At 43.0% G+C, this 16,255-nt stretch overlaps 1 non-coding gene across 1 annotated transcript; it reads left to right on the top strand.

The window, feature by feature from the left end:
* The first annotated feature begins 13,989 nt into the window (after positions 1–13,989).
* trnai-aau (transfer RNA isoleucine (anticodon AAU)) lies at positions 13,990–14,063 on the top strand. Its single transcript has one exon. It is a non-coding gene; the product is annotated as a tRNA-Ile (tRNA).
* The last annotated feature ends 2,192 nt before the right edge of the window (positions 14,064–16,255 follow it).

The following is a 16,255-nucleotide window of genomic DNA, read 5'->3' as shown; positions in this document are numbered from 1 at the left end:
TTTTAGCACACATTGGCAAATGTGTCCATCCTCCTGTCGATTGTCCTTGGACTTGTCCTCGGCCTCACACAGGCAGGTGAAAAAGGCTGTCATGGAATTGAGGGCCACACCTTTGCCTCTTGTTGTGCTTGGACAGCAGCTGCTGGTGCACCTTCCTCTGCTCCTCCTGCTCCTCAAGTTTGGCCTCCTTATGAATCTGCTCAATGGTCTTGGGCCCGTGGTCAGCTCGCCGCGACACCCAGTTATTCTAGAAAAGCAAAATCAGCAGATGCATACTTTTGCATCACCATGCGCTGGAATGGCAAACACAAACACACAAACACAGGCAGAGTCTCTAACCAGTCGCAGGTCGATGACGTCCTGGAGCAGGAACCGAATGCGTGAGGAACCCCTCCTCTCCTTCACTGTCTTTTCTATATATTTAAAGTAATGATCCATTTTTGGCTGAGAGAGAGAGAGAGAGAGAGAGTGTAAGAGAAACGTCGACAAATTTCAGATATTCTTCACCTTTCGATTCGATCAGGTGTGCTCTCAGCTGAACTCATGTCACAAGACGTTTATGACTCTTATGTAAACCCTGCTGCCTTGCACGTTGGTCAGTGCTGTAAAGCAGTTCACTGCCACTGTGGGTGTAGCTGTGCTGTCATCAGCTGCACTTGGCTTTGGGGAATCCAGGGTGCAGCAGCAGGAGGTGGCAAACGTGGAGGAGGCTGTGAGAGCAAAACCTTCTAACAGCTGACCAGTCCTGAATAAAAGCCTTTCATTTTGTCAGCTGCAGTAGGAGCAGAGCTAACAACCACACTAACAACTTCACTAAACAACATGAACTTGGACACTTTTAAAATCATTGCCAAGGCCTAATAATACACTGATATCAGCACAGCATGCTAGTCGCACTATAGATGATGATCCTAATTAGTTGGCTACCCTGTAGTCAGAGTGCAGGCTTTTATAAACTTTTATAAACAACATTTCAACATGCTTGTTTTTTGGTTAAAAACGTGCATGGAGAAAAAAAAATACAATAAAAAAGACCAGGAAACTTGAACACAAATAACTGTCACACTAGTTGGTGACTGAACTGTCAACATCACAACTGCCATTCCTACTAGAGACAAAATTGACAGTCAATATACAATATCCAAAACTTCTTCATCCAGTTTCGATGTGTAAAGTACTTGTTGTGAAAAACGCAACACAGACCAAATCTGGACAAAATCCGCACAGCCGCTGCACTGCACACTAGCACTCATCTACACATGCGCCGTAAACCTTTACATGACATATTAAAGATAAACCGATGCAAGTGCTGAGCATCTGCTGAGAATATTAAATCAACCCAGACCAGGCCCGCGGCCTGCTTACCCTGGCCTTCTCCAAGTCCAGGTCTTTGCCGATGGCTGTGAGGAGGTGGCACAGACGCTCCAGGCTCTCCTCGCTGTGGTTCATGAACAGCTTGACCACACAGTCGTGCATGATGGCCTCTGACAGCATGTGCAGCTTGAACAGCTCCCCGATGAACTTGATGTTACCGATGGACCTCCTGTGGGCCTTGTCCTTCGCCTCCTCCAGATCCTCCTCCAGCCTCTCCCGCTCGCTGGCCTTGCGAGGAGTAACCAGAACAAAGACAAAAGCAAGAAACAGCGCGTTTGGACCCGATAACGACCTGGCCGCCTCCCAGCACTGCTGCCGATTTCAGTCCCTTTTCTCCTGATCTGTGGGTTGGTGAGTCGGGTAAACTAGACAGGAGTGCTGCTTACTGAAGTGGCCGCTTCCAGCTGGTGCCGCAGCTTCCCCAAAACATCATCGTTGACCTTGTCCTTCTCAAACTCCTTCTGACAGCGGTTCAGCAGCAGCTTTTGGAAACCCACAGTGCTGGTGGGCTTGTCTGCCATGGGCACTTTTAACTACACAGGAAAGACATGTAGGAGAAACACTTGGGTATAAGACAGTGTTGAGAGTTCTGTTACTAAATAGAAGCTGATTAAAGCTCCATGTCAGTTTAGAGTGGTTCAAACGGAGTTCACTTCTGTGTGGCATTTGCCTTTGTATGGAACTTCAGCAGTAATGTATGGGAACATGTTACTCACCATAGCCAGGCAGCTGCACATATTGCCATAGACCATAGAGAAGCTGGGCTCATCGATGGCTTTTTCAAAAACCAGATCAACCACGCCTTTGAGGCGCTCCTCTGTGTCGATGGTGAGGTCCATCACCTGCTTCATCAGCTGGTTAAACATCTGCGGTGTCAGTTTGTTCAGGATACTGCGCACCTTCTGGAAAAGCTCCTGGAGAGGAAAACAGACTACCGACTAAGCTTTCCATTACAAAGATCCCAATCTTTTGTTAAATTCAGCAGTTCTTCCACATAATGACTAACTCCTCACTTTCACCAAATATTTACTCTGCCATTTGGAACTTCGTCATGAACAAAAATCACTCAACTTTGCTATATAGACCGATAAAGGCATCATACATCAATCACACTTTCCGAGAAGTGTAGCACTGGCAGCAAACAGTTTATCAAATCTTATCAACTAAAACCCCTCATGTGCTCCAAATTCAAATTAAAAGAAAACCCATTAGAACCAGCTACAAGAATTTTAGATTTAATCAATATATAACTCCTACAAACAAAAAAAATATATACATAATAACCAAATCTGATCCAATAATAACCCTACCGACCAGACAATGCAATGAAGATCTGTCAATCTCTCCAAATGCTGAATTGCACACAAATTTGCAAGAATATTTTGAACACAACCACTGGGTGTTAACCTATAATATATACAAGATCATCCACAGAATACACTACAATATCTACAATACTCTCTCACCAAAATCAACACCACAATCAACACAAGGAACAACAAGCACACAAGATCTGGTCCTCAGTATCATCACACCCCCTGTTTACACTAGAAACCAATGTCCCCCTGCATAGCTACATTCGTGCACACTCCCCGCACACCCACCCAATTAAACAACGACTCTATAATTTAAATATCCAATTCTTGAAGAGCATATCGCAAAAAAAATTAAGTAGCTTTCAAGACCACCATAACAGGCTGTGACTCTGAAATCTGAAAACAGGGCACAGCGGAGTGAGGTGCTGACCTGAGTTTTCTGGGTCTCGGGGTTCTGGGTGTTCTCCCTTTTCCTGCCAGGTTTCCAGGCATTCTCAGCCTTCTTCAGCTGCACCTCGTCATTCACGGACACGTTGGTAATGATCTTGCGGGGAGGCAGCCGTCTCGGGCCTACACTGAGCAGCTGAAGCAACGAATGGGTGCTCTTTATTATGGGCGGTAACAATGTCACAAAGACCTCGGTCACATAAGATGACCAGGCGCTCATTCATTTGTGACAGAAGAGAAGGGATGAGCGGAGAGACCCACCGGTGCACCCCTGCCTCCAGGAATTGCCCTGCTGAAGTCTGCAGAGGCTGGGTTGAAGCCTGGGTCTCTGGCGATAATGCGAGGGCCCACCTGCTGCAGGGGCAGCTTGTTTTGTTTGATCTAGAAAACAACAGAGTCAAGTCGAAGTCCATCAGCCCCTCTCCATGGAATGGTTTTAAAGGTCCCCTAAGGCCAATGTTTTAGCAGGCTTACCTTGTCCAGTACCACATCAGAGATGGGAGGAAGCCCCTCTGGCTTCTGCATGCACGCAGGCATGAACTGGAAGGCCAACAGGAAGTCTCTATCATACTGCCTCTTCCCATCCTTCAGCTCTGGCTCTGCATGCAGAGAGGGGTACAGTGAGCACCTGGAGAGAGGAATCACCTCTCTGTCAGGACACTGGGCCTGCCCCACAGGAGTGTCCTCTTTTGGCTTCTTCCAGGTGTTGGATAAACTAATAGCTGTAAATCATAACAAATCGGTCTGGTGTCTTTTTAGTGTCCTAACATAGCATGTCATGCATGTGGTTATTTACCTTGACTCAAGCTTTGCCTAAGATTGGACTGTAAAATGGGCTCCACTTTATCCTCCAGCAAGACCTCTGGCTCCTTCCCAGTCTCTTTCAGCTCTGCCCCAGTGGAGGCTCCACAGGCCTGGACTGCCTCTATAACAGCCTGGCCTGGGAGAGTGAGGCCTGAAGGAGCAGCAGTGCTGGAAGGCAACGAGGGCGTCAGCGTGCCTGAGGCAACCGCCTCTCCGGCTGCTGGACTTGCAGCCTTCGCCGGACAGTGGGCCTCCAGGGCCAGGCCGACACTGACATTCCCCTGCTCTGCTACCTGGCTGTTCAGCTGCTGGGATTTGAGGTAGAAAATGCGAGGATAATGAGGGTGTGGACATAAAAACTAGCAAAAGACGGAAAAGATGGAGAGAGAGAGGGAGAGAGAAAGAGAGAGAGAGATACTGCACACACATGCAGAAGAAGGGGAATGGCAATGAGGGTGGGGGGGTGAGCACAGCACAGCACAGCACAGCACAGCATAATTAGAGAAGTGAGAAGAGAAAGAGGCAAAGAGAGAGAGAGATGAAATGAGAAAGCACAAGAGGGCAAAAGATCCAGCCGCAAAGGCACAAAATGTGTGTGTGTGTGGAGGTGGGGGGGGGGGGGGTGAAGACACAAAGACAGCAAGAGATAGCAGACAAGCATGGGGTGCTTAAATAAATGGGCAGGAGAAATAGAGAAAGAGAGGAAAGAGGAACACTGTTAACATTTAGGGAAAGAGGACACAAAGTAAGTGCAACGGCGCAGTAGTGAGTGTTCCCTTTACAGAGAAGCCTTTCCTCAGAGGAGCTGAGGTGCTCAGGGTTTGGCTGAATCCTTCTTACAGGGCCTTTACGTGGGCTGTCTGTGTAGAGGGAACACGAGGGAAGATCAGGAGGATTCGAGTGGCTGTGAGGGAGAACTAAGATGGAGGCAGACGAAAGAATAGGCACGGCAAGTCGGAACATCAAAACACATCTGAGAAGCCTTCTTAAATCAGAACAGCCACAATCACACAAGCTACTGGAACCAGTCAAATATGACGGAGGAGGGTCAACGGTGTGACCGAATCACTGAAGAAGGAAGAGAGAATGGCCGGAAATCAAACTACACCATCAGATTTTGTTGCTGATTGTATGATGCTTTTAATAGGACAAGAGAATGAAAGCCAGCCAAACAACCAAACAATCAGCTCAGAGCTTATTATGAGGGAGGACTAGAAGAGAGAGTACTTTAACCTGTGGAGTGGATCACGCGAAGCAGCGGCCTGCAGCCGATCAGGGGCTCGGGCTGCGGGACTGAATGGCTTACCTGTGGAGCAGTAGGGGTAGTGCAGGGACGTCCCACTGGTGGGCTTGTGTTCTGGCTAATGGCTACTCCTGACATGATCTCCTCTGTGATATCCTTGCCATCCTGGTTAGGGTCTCGGATACGGATCTTAGCGAACAGCAAGTTATTTGCATCTATTAAGTCAATCCACAATTAAATTAATTTCACCTCTGAGGCAGGGGGAATACTCACTGTTTTCTTTACCCTCTTAGTGGGTGGAGGCTGCTGAGCTGTATGCAATATTATGGATGGAGATTTGGTGTATATGGTCTGGCCAGGATAGTATGAAGGCCCTGCCACTAGTGGTGACCAAAAAAAAGCACTGGTTTCAGTTAGAGAGCAAACGAAAAAGCAGTTTCAGCCAGCGGGAATACCCAGAAGAAAGGTCTCTTTATCGGTGAGAGCACGCGTGTGGGTTTCCCAGGTGGGGGTAGAGAAAGGGAAGTCCAAACTCACCATATGCTAGTGGGCAGTCTGCAGGAAAGAGCCCAGGGTAGAATGTACTGGGTCCTGTGGGCTGGACGGAGTACTGCTGGGGATGTCCCACGTAGGGAAGGCCACTGTGGTGATACTGAGAATGAAACAGAACAGCAGAAGTAAAGGGCCTAGCACCAGACATGGCCATTCATATAGGACACTCCTAAAAGAGATATTCGAAGCAGTAAACAAACAAAAAATACAAAAACATTTAGTTTTTACACTGAAAAAAAACTAAACTAGAACTTCTCATTTCTGCTTCCAAGATAAAACATATTTTTATCTACACATTTTAGGAGCAGTTTATTTATTGCTGGCCAACCTGTTTATAGACAGATTTTCAACCTATTTGCTACACTGTGTACATATTTGCACAGGCGCTTTTCTCTGCTCTGGGTACCTGAGGCACGTAGTACTGGAGTACGTAGTACTGGCCGGTCTGGGATGAGGTGAAGGGCATGGGTGTCAGGAACATCATGATGGGCTGGCCGGACACGGGTCGAAAGGAAGCGCTGTTACTTGGAATGGCAGGCTGGGCTGTCTGCATCTGAGGGCTCTGGAAAAGCTGGGAGAGGAGAGGAGTGGAGAGTGAGGGTCACAGAGCAGCGTGGCGTATGCCGCAGCAGCCGGCTCAGACGCTCGGAGTGAAGACTTTAGTCAAGAGTTGAGTCGTGGACTCTACAGCAGTTGTACTGGGAATGTTGAGGAGATATATACATAAAAAAAGTTTAAAATTTTCAAGGGATTTTGAATGTCCTATTATGCTAGGCATGCAAGATACAAAAAGAAAACCTTTCAAGAGTCTGTTTCACATGCATGGCACTAATACAAGGGTGAATGAACTAGCATGAAAAATTAAACAATTACAATGATGGATGCAGCTAATTAGCCATGATTGCAGGAGAGGGGATATATATGTAAAAAACAACTAATCTTGAATGTAAATTTGTACCGATAACCTGAGTCTATCAAAGCCAATGCTGACAAAATATGACATGAGCTAGAATTCAGAATGTGACAAAACCCCCATCCCAGTTGGCTTTGATGCTCAGAATGGGAACATAGTGAGGGAATTCCTTCTACATGAGAAACAGTAAAATGAGCCTAAGAGGTGATTCTCACATACTGTCTCCCACCGAGCTGTTGCCATCTTAACATTTTCTGGACATAAAATCCTCCCTCCAGCAGTTATGCAGGCAGGCAGAAATGAACCTTTGTATGGGCTCCTGGGTAATGGAGCAGCCATACCATGTCCAAAACAGATTATTAAAAAGCACTGGAGTCCAAAGGAAATAAAGAGAAACAGACTAAAAAAGACTAAACATAAAAGACTAAACATAGGTGCTGGCATCCTCCGAACTGGGGAGCAGAGTGGCGCGCAGGTGCACCACTGAGCTACTGGAATGTCTTTCAATGCATTTTTTGAAGACTGCAAAATTACCTGAATGGATCTCAATCCTCCCTTGAATATTGAAGCAGGAACGAGAGAGAAGCTAGTGGAAGAACGCACTAATGGGTGTGGAGGGTCAGAGAGACTTCAACACGCTCACATACACTGGCACACACAATTTAAACAAATCTTTAAACAAATTTAAACCAAACCAAGTTTTGTTTTTTTTTAAATGACGGAATTGAACACTGTTGTTACAGTGGAATTGTGAGGTCAGAGGCAGAGCAAATGTGTTCCACTAACCTTCCTGGCCCTTTAAGTGCACTACTGCAGATAGACTGAAAACAAATTTCACCTAAATAAAATCACACTGTAACACTGAAAACATAAACACAGACAAGCACTGAATGAGTGGTAAAGGGCATTAAAGCCTAAGTATTACATGGAGATCACCGCTCACATTTTCAATTCTTTCCTTTGACAAAACAACTCACATCAACAGCCAAGGCACTGCACTGGCTTTCTAAAAGGAGATGGCAGATGGCACTATCAATTAGCTTCACTCAAAAATGGGAGAAAACAAGGAATGCGGCATGTTATGCGCTCGTGCACATAGTTCGGTCACACGTCTCTGCTATGGTCTTCCAACGTACACTGCCCTTGATATGAGGCAATATGGCCACCTACTGTAAGCTCAACCTTGGGTCACGATATCATGCAGAGCCTTCATAATACCCTATGCTTCTGTGCATGTGCTAGTCAGATTCAAGCTCAAATATCGTCTCTCTCAGCTAGCACAGCCCGGCCTCATCTGTCTACAAAACTTCCAAGAGGTCTCCGGTACACTAGACAAATGTTGCTGTTTTGTATTCACAGAGAACATTTATCCAAGTATGTGTACTATTCAAAAAGCTGGGATGCGGCTGGGAGACAGGAATCCATCTGCCTCTGAGATTGATGTGTGAGTTGGGGAGGGGAGTGCAGTGGCTAGAACACTAAACTTGGCGAGGTTTTACCACAGGCACACAGAGGAGCATGCAGCATACAGTGGGAGGTGCTGCGCTGCGGCGGCGGACATTAGCTGCTGGTGGGCAGGATGAGAGAGCAAACTGGGGGTGGAGGAGGGTGGGGGGAGCCAGGCAGAGACTGTGGGGGCAGGATGCGTGCAGACGCATGTCACATGCTGCAGGAATCTGGACCATGTTGCTGACAAGTTCATTGAATGTTTTGAAGCCAACTACAGCACATGCATGTCTGTGTTGTATCTGGGCTTGGTGGATTAGGGTCAAGGAAGACTTATTTTTAGCTGAAGATGTCTATCAATAGCAACACACTTAACTGCAGATAACCATATTTACTGCTAAACTTTGGCTGACATCTCAAGTGAGGCGCACTTCATACAGAATGAATACAAGAGTTAATTTATTGTCTTGTGCAGTTCAATATAACAAGCTCATGGTTCATTGCAGGTGGAGCCACCGTCCTTGTTGATTGAAAACCTTAAGAAGCAGAAGCAACAGTCCTATTCCAAGCTAGAGAAAAAAGGCACAGGACTCTCACACAGCAGACTCTGAAATGGAGGATCTCTCACATTAAGGTATGGCTATGCAGCCTTGAATTTTTATCTCCAGACATTCTTGTGTGGTTCCTAGATTTTTCCCACATTCCAGTCCTTTTCTCAAGTACACTTTAAATAGAAAATAAAGTAATTAATTGAAGGGAATAGCCGGTGCCATCTTTATTCTGAGCTCAATGTTGCATACAGACGAGGTATTGACCACAGAATGTCTAACAGTCTCAGGTGGGTTCAATATTTCTACATTTTCATCAAGTTACAAAACCATTTTTTTTTTTAAATTGTATCTTTAGGTGGTATCCTGGCCTCAATCCTGGACTTGCCACAGAGGCCATATTTGGTCATTCTCACTTCCTGCTTACTTCTGAAGCCTAATTTGGTCTTTTACAATTCCTGCCATCATATTATTACATTAATAATTTCATTTTATTACCTCACTTGAGTACACCTCTAGCTGGATATTGAACCACTTGGTTGTAATCCTAAATGAATCATGAATGACGCAATCAAAGGATCACTGCTTGAAGCCAAGCAAAAAAGTTAGATTTTTCACATTCACAGACATGAAGAACCAGCAGGACGAATCAAGACTCATGTGAACTGTGTGGGAAAGTAGACTTTTCACATACTGTAGAACAAAACCGCTTTGATGAAGTTGTAAGCAAAGAGCTATTAAGAACATAAGCCTGTGTAAATCCTGATAAGCAATTGTAGTTCAGAAGTGTTTGAATATGTGTATTGTTTGTTTGTATTTTCACAGGCCAAAAACAAGTACTGATTAGCAAGATTTACTACCTCCCAGTACACCATTTCTTTTTACTGCCTGAGTAGATGTTGATGGAAGTCAAAAGGCCAACAGAAGCAACAGCCATCTGGTGGTTGCTTCCAGACTACCAGATCAGCTTGATATTCTCTATTGCCTCTCTCTGGCAGAATACCCACCAGGTCATTCCACATTTGCATAGTTTTGGTGATGCTCTTTGCTTTGGCTTCAGTGTCACTTTGGTGGGCTTCTTTGGGTGGGATGATTCCCCCGCTGAGAGTGTGCGGGCTGTTGTGGAGAGAGGATGTGTCTCCAGAGTCACATCCAGACCCACATATGGCCAGCGCAACCAGAAAAGCACAGGTGAGGAAGGCAAGGCTTCTGAGAGCTACCAGCCAAGCAGGTGTGGACAGAAAAGAGGTGCTCTGTAGCAAAGAGAAAGGAAGCTGATTGCTTGGTATGTAAAAGGACAGAAACCTGGAAGCTGGTGTGGATAGTATGAAACCCACCAAAAATGAAAACAACAGCTTCATTTGGAAAGAAAACAAAACAAAAAAAACAAAAAAAACCCCACAAAATGCAGCAAGAGAGAACAGGTATTTGCTTATCTTAGATAAATCAATGTTTGAAATAATCAATGCTTTAAAAAGCATGGTAGCCAGGAACAAAAAAGTAACCAAAAGTATTCAAGTATCCATTTTTTTATATCAATTTTTATCTCTGACAAAGAAGATGTGGAGGGGAACCTGGGAGCCTGTTGGACAGGGTAATGAACTGGATTGCAGGCTCAAACACTGTATGCACTTATATGCACTTGAAGGACAGTGTTCACTACCAGTTCTGTGTACGCCTTTTTTTCTATCGTCACTTTGTATCAACTGGGAAGGAGCAACTGTCATTCACACCCAACAGGAATGCAGCTAGATGTGATCTTGAGAATTCTTGGCTATAGAATCGCCAAAAACTATCTTAAGCACTTTAGCACCATTCTAAGACAACCATTGACAATAATTACTCACCTTAATGAATTCTTTGTCTGCATCTTGGCTGCATCTGAGCTGGTGGTTGAAAAGCAGGGCCCGCAGCTGTCGGTTCTGGTGCTGGATGTCATACTGCTTAGCTGTCTGACAGGCCCGCACAACTCGTAGGTCTGTTCAAGGTGGCACTTGTACACCTCAATTTCCATCGTAATTGTCCTGTACAACCATTAAAAATTTGACAGAAGTTAAAAAACAGCAGAACGGTTTGTTACAACTGGAAAAAAATAAATAAGAAAATATTGTTTGTTGTTGTACATGAAAGTCAGAGAGCCATGAGGATAAGCCCTCTTGTCCAAAGTTCTGATCAGCAGTTATGACCTCCTAACACTGCAATCAAAATGCACGGGCAAAAGATGCATTACTGAAAAAACACTCTGCAGATCTGGATTTCATGTCACCACAGTCAAAGTTGAAGGCTTTGTTCGGTGAAAAGAAAACAAATATATCAAAGTTGGTGTTATACTCAGTAAGAACTCAGTACAGTAAGAAACTGCAAAATACTCAGAAAACTCTGTGCATGAGTCAGTGGCTCAATAGTCCAACTAAAATCAGCCAGGACCACAGTTTAGTTGGGTTAAACATGAGTCAACTAAATCCTTAGTCAGAGAATGATATTCTGTCTTTGCTGCTTACATGATCAGCTTCTTTCAAATAGCCATGTAAACTTAGTTATTTAGGAATAATATCAAACTACATGTGGGCCATCAGATCCTGTTTGCCCTTGAAGACCCACTCACAATCTTTGCCCAAGTCCAGCACTGGACATGCATTACCTTGCACAGTTTCACAGCTCTGGCACTGCAATCAACAATGCATACGTCTTAACTAAGAAGGCAACAGTTCAAATGGAAAACCTACTTCCTCTCTGGGAGTGAAGGAAGCCAGCTGCTTGATCTTCAGTGTCTGGTTGAGTCTTGGATGCATCAAGCACAGGGACACCAGCTGATACCCCATGGTTGAGGTGCTCCATATATTGTGCAAGGATCGGTTCGTTATAATCACCATTCTGCATTTTTTAACAGCAGCAACAGCATAAAATGGTTCAGGTAAGGGTGCATCATTGGAAGACTTTCACTAAAATATGTCCTCACCATGTCTCAAATACAGCAATACCTCTTAGAAGCCATTGTACTGCACACAGAATGGACAGTCTCAGCAGTTTCTGTGCTCATATGGAACCTCAGTGTTTTGATTACAGAACCAGCAATTCACAATGACATGAACTGGTTTCTTCCCATTGAATAGGGAGTTATATATATATATATATATATATATATATATATATATATATATATATATTAAAATTGTGAGCAAGGATCTTTCATTTTACAGACTAAAAATGAAAGTGACAAATAAATGTATGTGACAAATAAACCAAACTTGAAACTTTATATAAATAGCTTCATGTTAAATATAGTTTATCAGTCATTAAAAAAAACATTCTATTAATTAAGAATGTTTATGAAAGTTAATTTAAACTAACTAACAATAAATGAACAGTCGAATATTGTAGTTCAAACAGTCCGATAGCTGTAGTAATGGCTTAACTCATTTTGCTTATTTAGAGAGAACGATAAATTTGAAAACCCACAGGTTTGTGAATTTGGGTCTCTAAATCATACAAAAGTAGGTTTTCTATTGCTGAACAGTTAGCTAGCTAACAAACTACCAGCACCTAAACGATCAAAGTTGAAAGCTGAACAATGAAATGGTTCCACAAGGAATGGTTTATAGCCCCGAGTTTGACACTCGCTGACCTCAACTGTTAGCTAGCTAACTAGCGTATCGCTGTGATAAAGCGATACAATCTTTAGCAATGAGGACATGAATAAAGTATCCTTTACAATTTTCACAATATTGTGAAATTTAATTTGCTGGCATTGGAGGTTATTAAATATTCACAATATCAATAATAATTCCTTGGCTCACAGAATCAGACATTACATTTTTGCTGTTATGGCAGCTGTTATAAAGATCATATTTATACAAAACCCTGTTCAGTTAGTGCTAGTATTGAGGAACCATTGCATAACTAATAGCGGTACAGAGACAGAAACATCATGTGTTCAGATGAATAACTGGATGTGTGTGAGACAGTCTGTGAGAGGTTTGCATTTGTGTGTTGCATGACTATGAGTGGGAAAACCATATAAAGGTAAAAACATTACCTCTGCAACAAGGATCTCTTCTATTTGAAGGAAAGGTTTAAGTTAGACACAGTCTCAACAGAGTAAGTTAAATCTGTCTGTGTTAAGACCAGTTGACATATCAGTGGTTTATCACTGATTATGTCTGCCACTGAGATACCACAAATTAAGCTTTCCAGATTCCAAGACATACAGTTGTGCAGTGTGAGCCATACATCAATTTGAAAACTTCAAAAGTCACGTAATGTGTGCATGGCATAAGCGTATTAGCAGGTCCCGAAAACATTTGCTATCAGAAAGGATTTCATCATAGAAAAAAACTACAAATTCTAGACTTGAGAATGTGAGCATCAATCCCACTAACACTCACATACTAAAAGAGCACTCTACCACTTGACCTAGTTCTCCTAGAGTGGGACTTGTTTGCAGATCGGACAAAAGCTGAAGACACAGTGGAATGGCAATTCTCTAGGAGATCATACCAAATCCTGCATCCACCCTAAATATTTCATCTAGCTGTGAAGTCAAAAAAGCTTATTCCTGAAATGACAGGAATAGTTCTTGCAGATTCTGATATGCTATGCAAACACTATAAAATGTGAGCTATGTTAGATCTGGCAGCCATTGGCTCTAACTGTCTCTTTTTATTGAGTTAAGCAATGCTTACAGAATAACTTTCTATGGCTTCAAATACTTCCAAGAATTAAACCTTGCAGAGTTCTGTAGCTAGACACATTGTCTCTGTAGGTTTGACATGTTCATTTGACAAACTAGCTAAAATAGCATCTTTTGGTTTGAATAAATTGCCCCTTAGACCCAGACAAAAAATTGCTCAAAATCTTTCTGCTTATTCATGCAGCAATGACACAGATTTCCAAAGAAAGAGGACGTATGGTTAAAGCTAGAAAAAAATGCCTACTCTGTGCTCAGGCAGAAAATCTGATATTTTAAATATGTCCCTAAAAGGTTTATATTCCTTGGCTCACAGAATCAGACATTACATTTTTGTTGTTATGGCAGATTTCATGGTGTAATAGACAGCACTATGTAACTCACAGCAATAAAGCTCAGTGGACTTTGCAATTGATGATTTCGTCACTGTGTACAACTGCACTGAATTGCTCTTTAACAAAAGCTTCTCCACATTTGCTTTTGAAGTTTAATTCAAAAGTTGGCTGCAGAATAACCATTTGTCAGAGGGAACAATAAGTGTCAACTTTCACCTATGCTCGGTCGAAAAAGTGGCCGTAATCTCGTTGACACCAAGTCTACAATTTCATGGAAAGGTTCCCTTCAGTGCTGCACCAAAAACTGCGAAATGAACGGAGAAAGGCCGATTAGCTCAGTTGGTCAGAGCGTGGTGCTAATAACGCCAAGGTCATGGTTTCGATCCCCATATGGGCCATGTGGGTTTTGTTTGATGAATGACCCCTTGTCAACAAACCACCTGTTTGAACTTGTGTTGCTTATGACATTGCTTGTAAATCACAATCTGCTAAGACATGTTCCAAGTACATGAGAGTGTGTTCTTGATTACAAAACTTTACCCATGGATTTGTGCTTGTTTACAAATCTTGGACAATGCAGAGAAAAGTATGAAATCAGAGGGACTCTGGCATTAGTGTAAGGCTCTCGATCGCTGTGTGAATAGGTCAAAGAAGCAATTCCAGAGGCATGCAGACAACCTGCATCCTCCCCATCAAATTATAGCCAGTTAGGTGTCTGGAAGTGCCAGGGAGTTCAAATCCTTTAGTCTGAAATGTGTTGGGATATGATTATGCCTGCCACTGAGGTCTGACAGCTCCACAGTTGCCTTGTGAAAAGAATACAGTATAGACCGGCACCCACATACATTACTGTACACATCAGAGATCAGCGCAGGAATATCAGTTTGTAAACCCGCCAAATCTGCCCCCACAGGCTCCCTGAGTTCTACTAATCGCTCCAACACCTTGTTTCAACCTCAGTTTCTTTTTTTTTTTGAAGCGCATGAGGCAGCTTCAGCTATTTCCACAGGCAATCATATTAGATGTGCCATCAGTAACCAGACATGTGACTTTATTTTATTCCCCATTCTTCCATAAGAGAGGATTTCACACAGGCCAAATTTTCAGCCGTATGCGCCTGCAGGAATTTCACAACACCAAGTAGTGTAGACTTCAGAAATGTGTTGTCATCTACAAAATGGCAGGTCACAGCCAAGAAGGCATCCACATTAAGAGATGTCCACATATCTGCTGACAAACTCATTGCAGGAATTTTCTGGACCTCAGCTTTGGCCTTCTCTTTCTCTTATTGACATTTGGCCTCAACCATGGCCTTTACAGTCTAAAGGGAAGGAAGAAAATAATTATATATATTTTTAATACTACTCTCATAATGTATCCATGTCACCACACATACCTTCCTAGTTAGGAGAATATAAGTTGAATCCAATTTTGCTACCAAGTCCCTGAAGCTTTTATCCTCAACTATGCTAAATGGCTGTGTGTCTCTAACTATCATGGGGACCAAAGCCTCATCTAGCTCTTCCTTTCTGGTCACTGCTTTGTAAAGATTAGATTATACTTTGTCACCAAAAAATATAGTACTCACCAATGAAATTCACTTTATAATCCAATCCAAACTGCAAATATATATATATATATATATATATGTATATACAGTATATACACATTTTATATACATGTGCATAATAACGTTAACACCTTGTGACAACTGATAAATAAGCCAAATGACATTGGCAAGGGTGACAGTAGGAAAAACTCACTGGAATGGTGGAAGGGACTTGGAAGGTGTCAGACTCAAAAGGGAACTCATCCTCCTTCGGTTAACCCTGGATAAACCTGGCCAGAGATGAGTTGGGTAGAGGATGGCTGACAAATTGTAAGCATGAAAGATACACTACAGCATTCCTACACAAAGACATCATAGGAGATAGAAACAGAGCACAGTTCACCTGAATAGAACACCTGGGTAGAAATACAGTAACTCATTATTATAACAGTACAAAGAAATGAAATGTGGATCATCCAGGTGAGGTTCATCTGCTAATCTGCACATAAATATTGTTTGTGACAGTGCAGAATGTTGCAGGTAAATGGAGGGCAAGGTGCTGTCATTTTAAGCATTTTAAGGCAGGTCCAGGAAGGAGAAACCCCAGCAGGTAGGAAGAGTTAGTGGGGAGCACAGATAGCGCAGCACTCCAGAATCATGTACTGGAGCATGGTGTGTCCACTGGGGGGAGGTGGGGTGGTTGGAAGAGCATAAAAGACTGTTGTTACTGCAAAGATTCATTTAGACCTTTCATTTGGACTGTTATTCTTTTTGTAGGGGGCGGGGGGGCATGTATTTAATGAAATAATAACGAAAAATTAATAGATTAATTCATACCAACTCAAATTTGCTGGTAAAGAAATAATTTGTAAGGTAAAAGTTATTTTAAGAGTGATGTTAAGGAATTTTTTAAAATGTTAATTATAATTTCATTAGAATAATTCTAACATCTACGGGATGATCTGAGGGTTAAAGAAAAAAGAGGTGGACCTTATGGGCAATAATGCAAAAGTCATTATTGTAGTACAAGACCCTTTGTTC

Source organism: Electrophorus electricus, unplaced genomic scaffold (genome assembly GCF_041902795.1).
Source record: "Electrophorus electricus isolate QZ-2024a unplaced genomic scaffold, ASM4190279v1 Scaffold73, whole genome shotgun sequence".
Classification (NCBI taxonomy): domain Eukaryota; kingdom Metazoa; phylum Chordata; class Actinopteri; order Gymnotiformes; family Gymnotidae; genus Electrophorus; species Electrophorus electricus.
The sequence above is the reverse complement of the archived record's forward strand: the minus strand, read 5'-3'. Positions and strand labels throughout refer to the sequence as shown.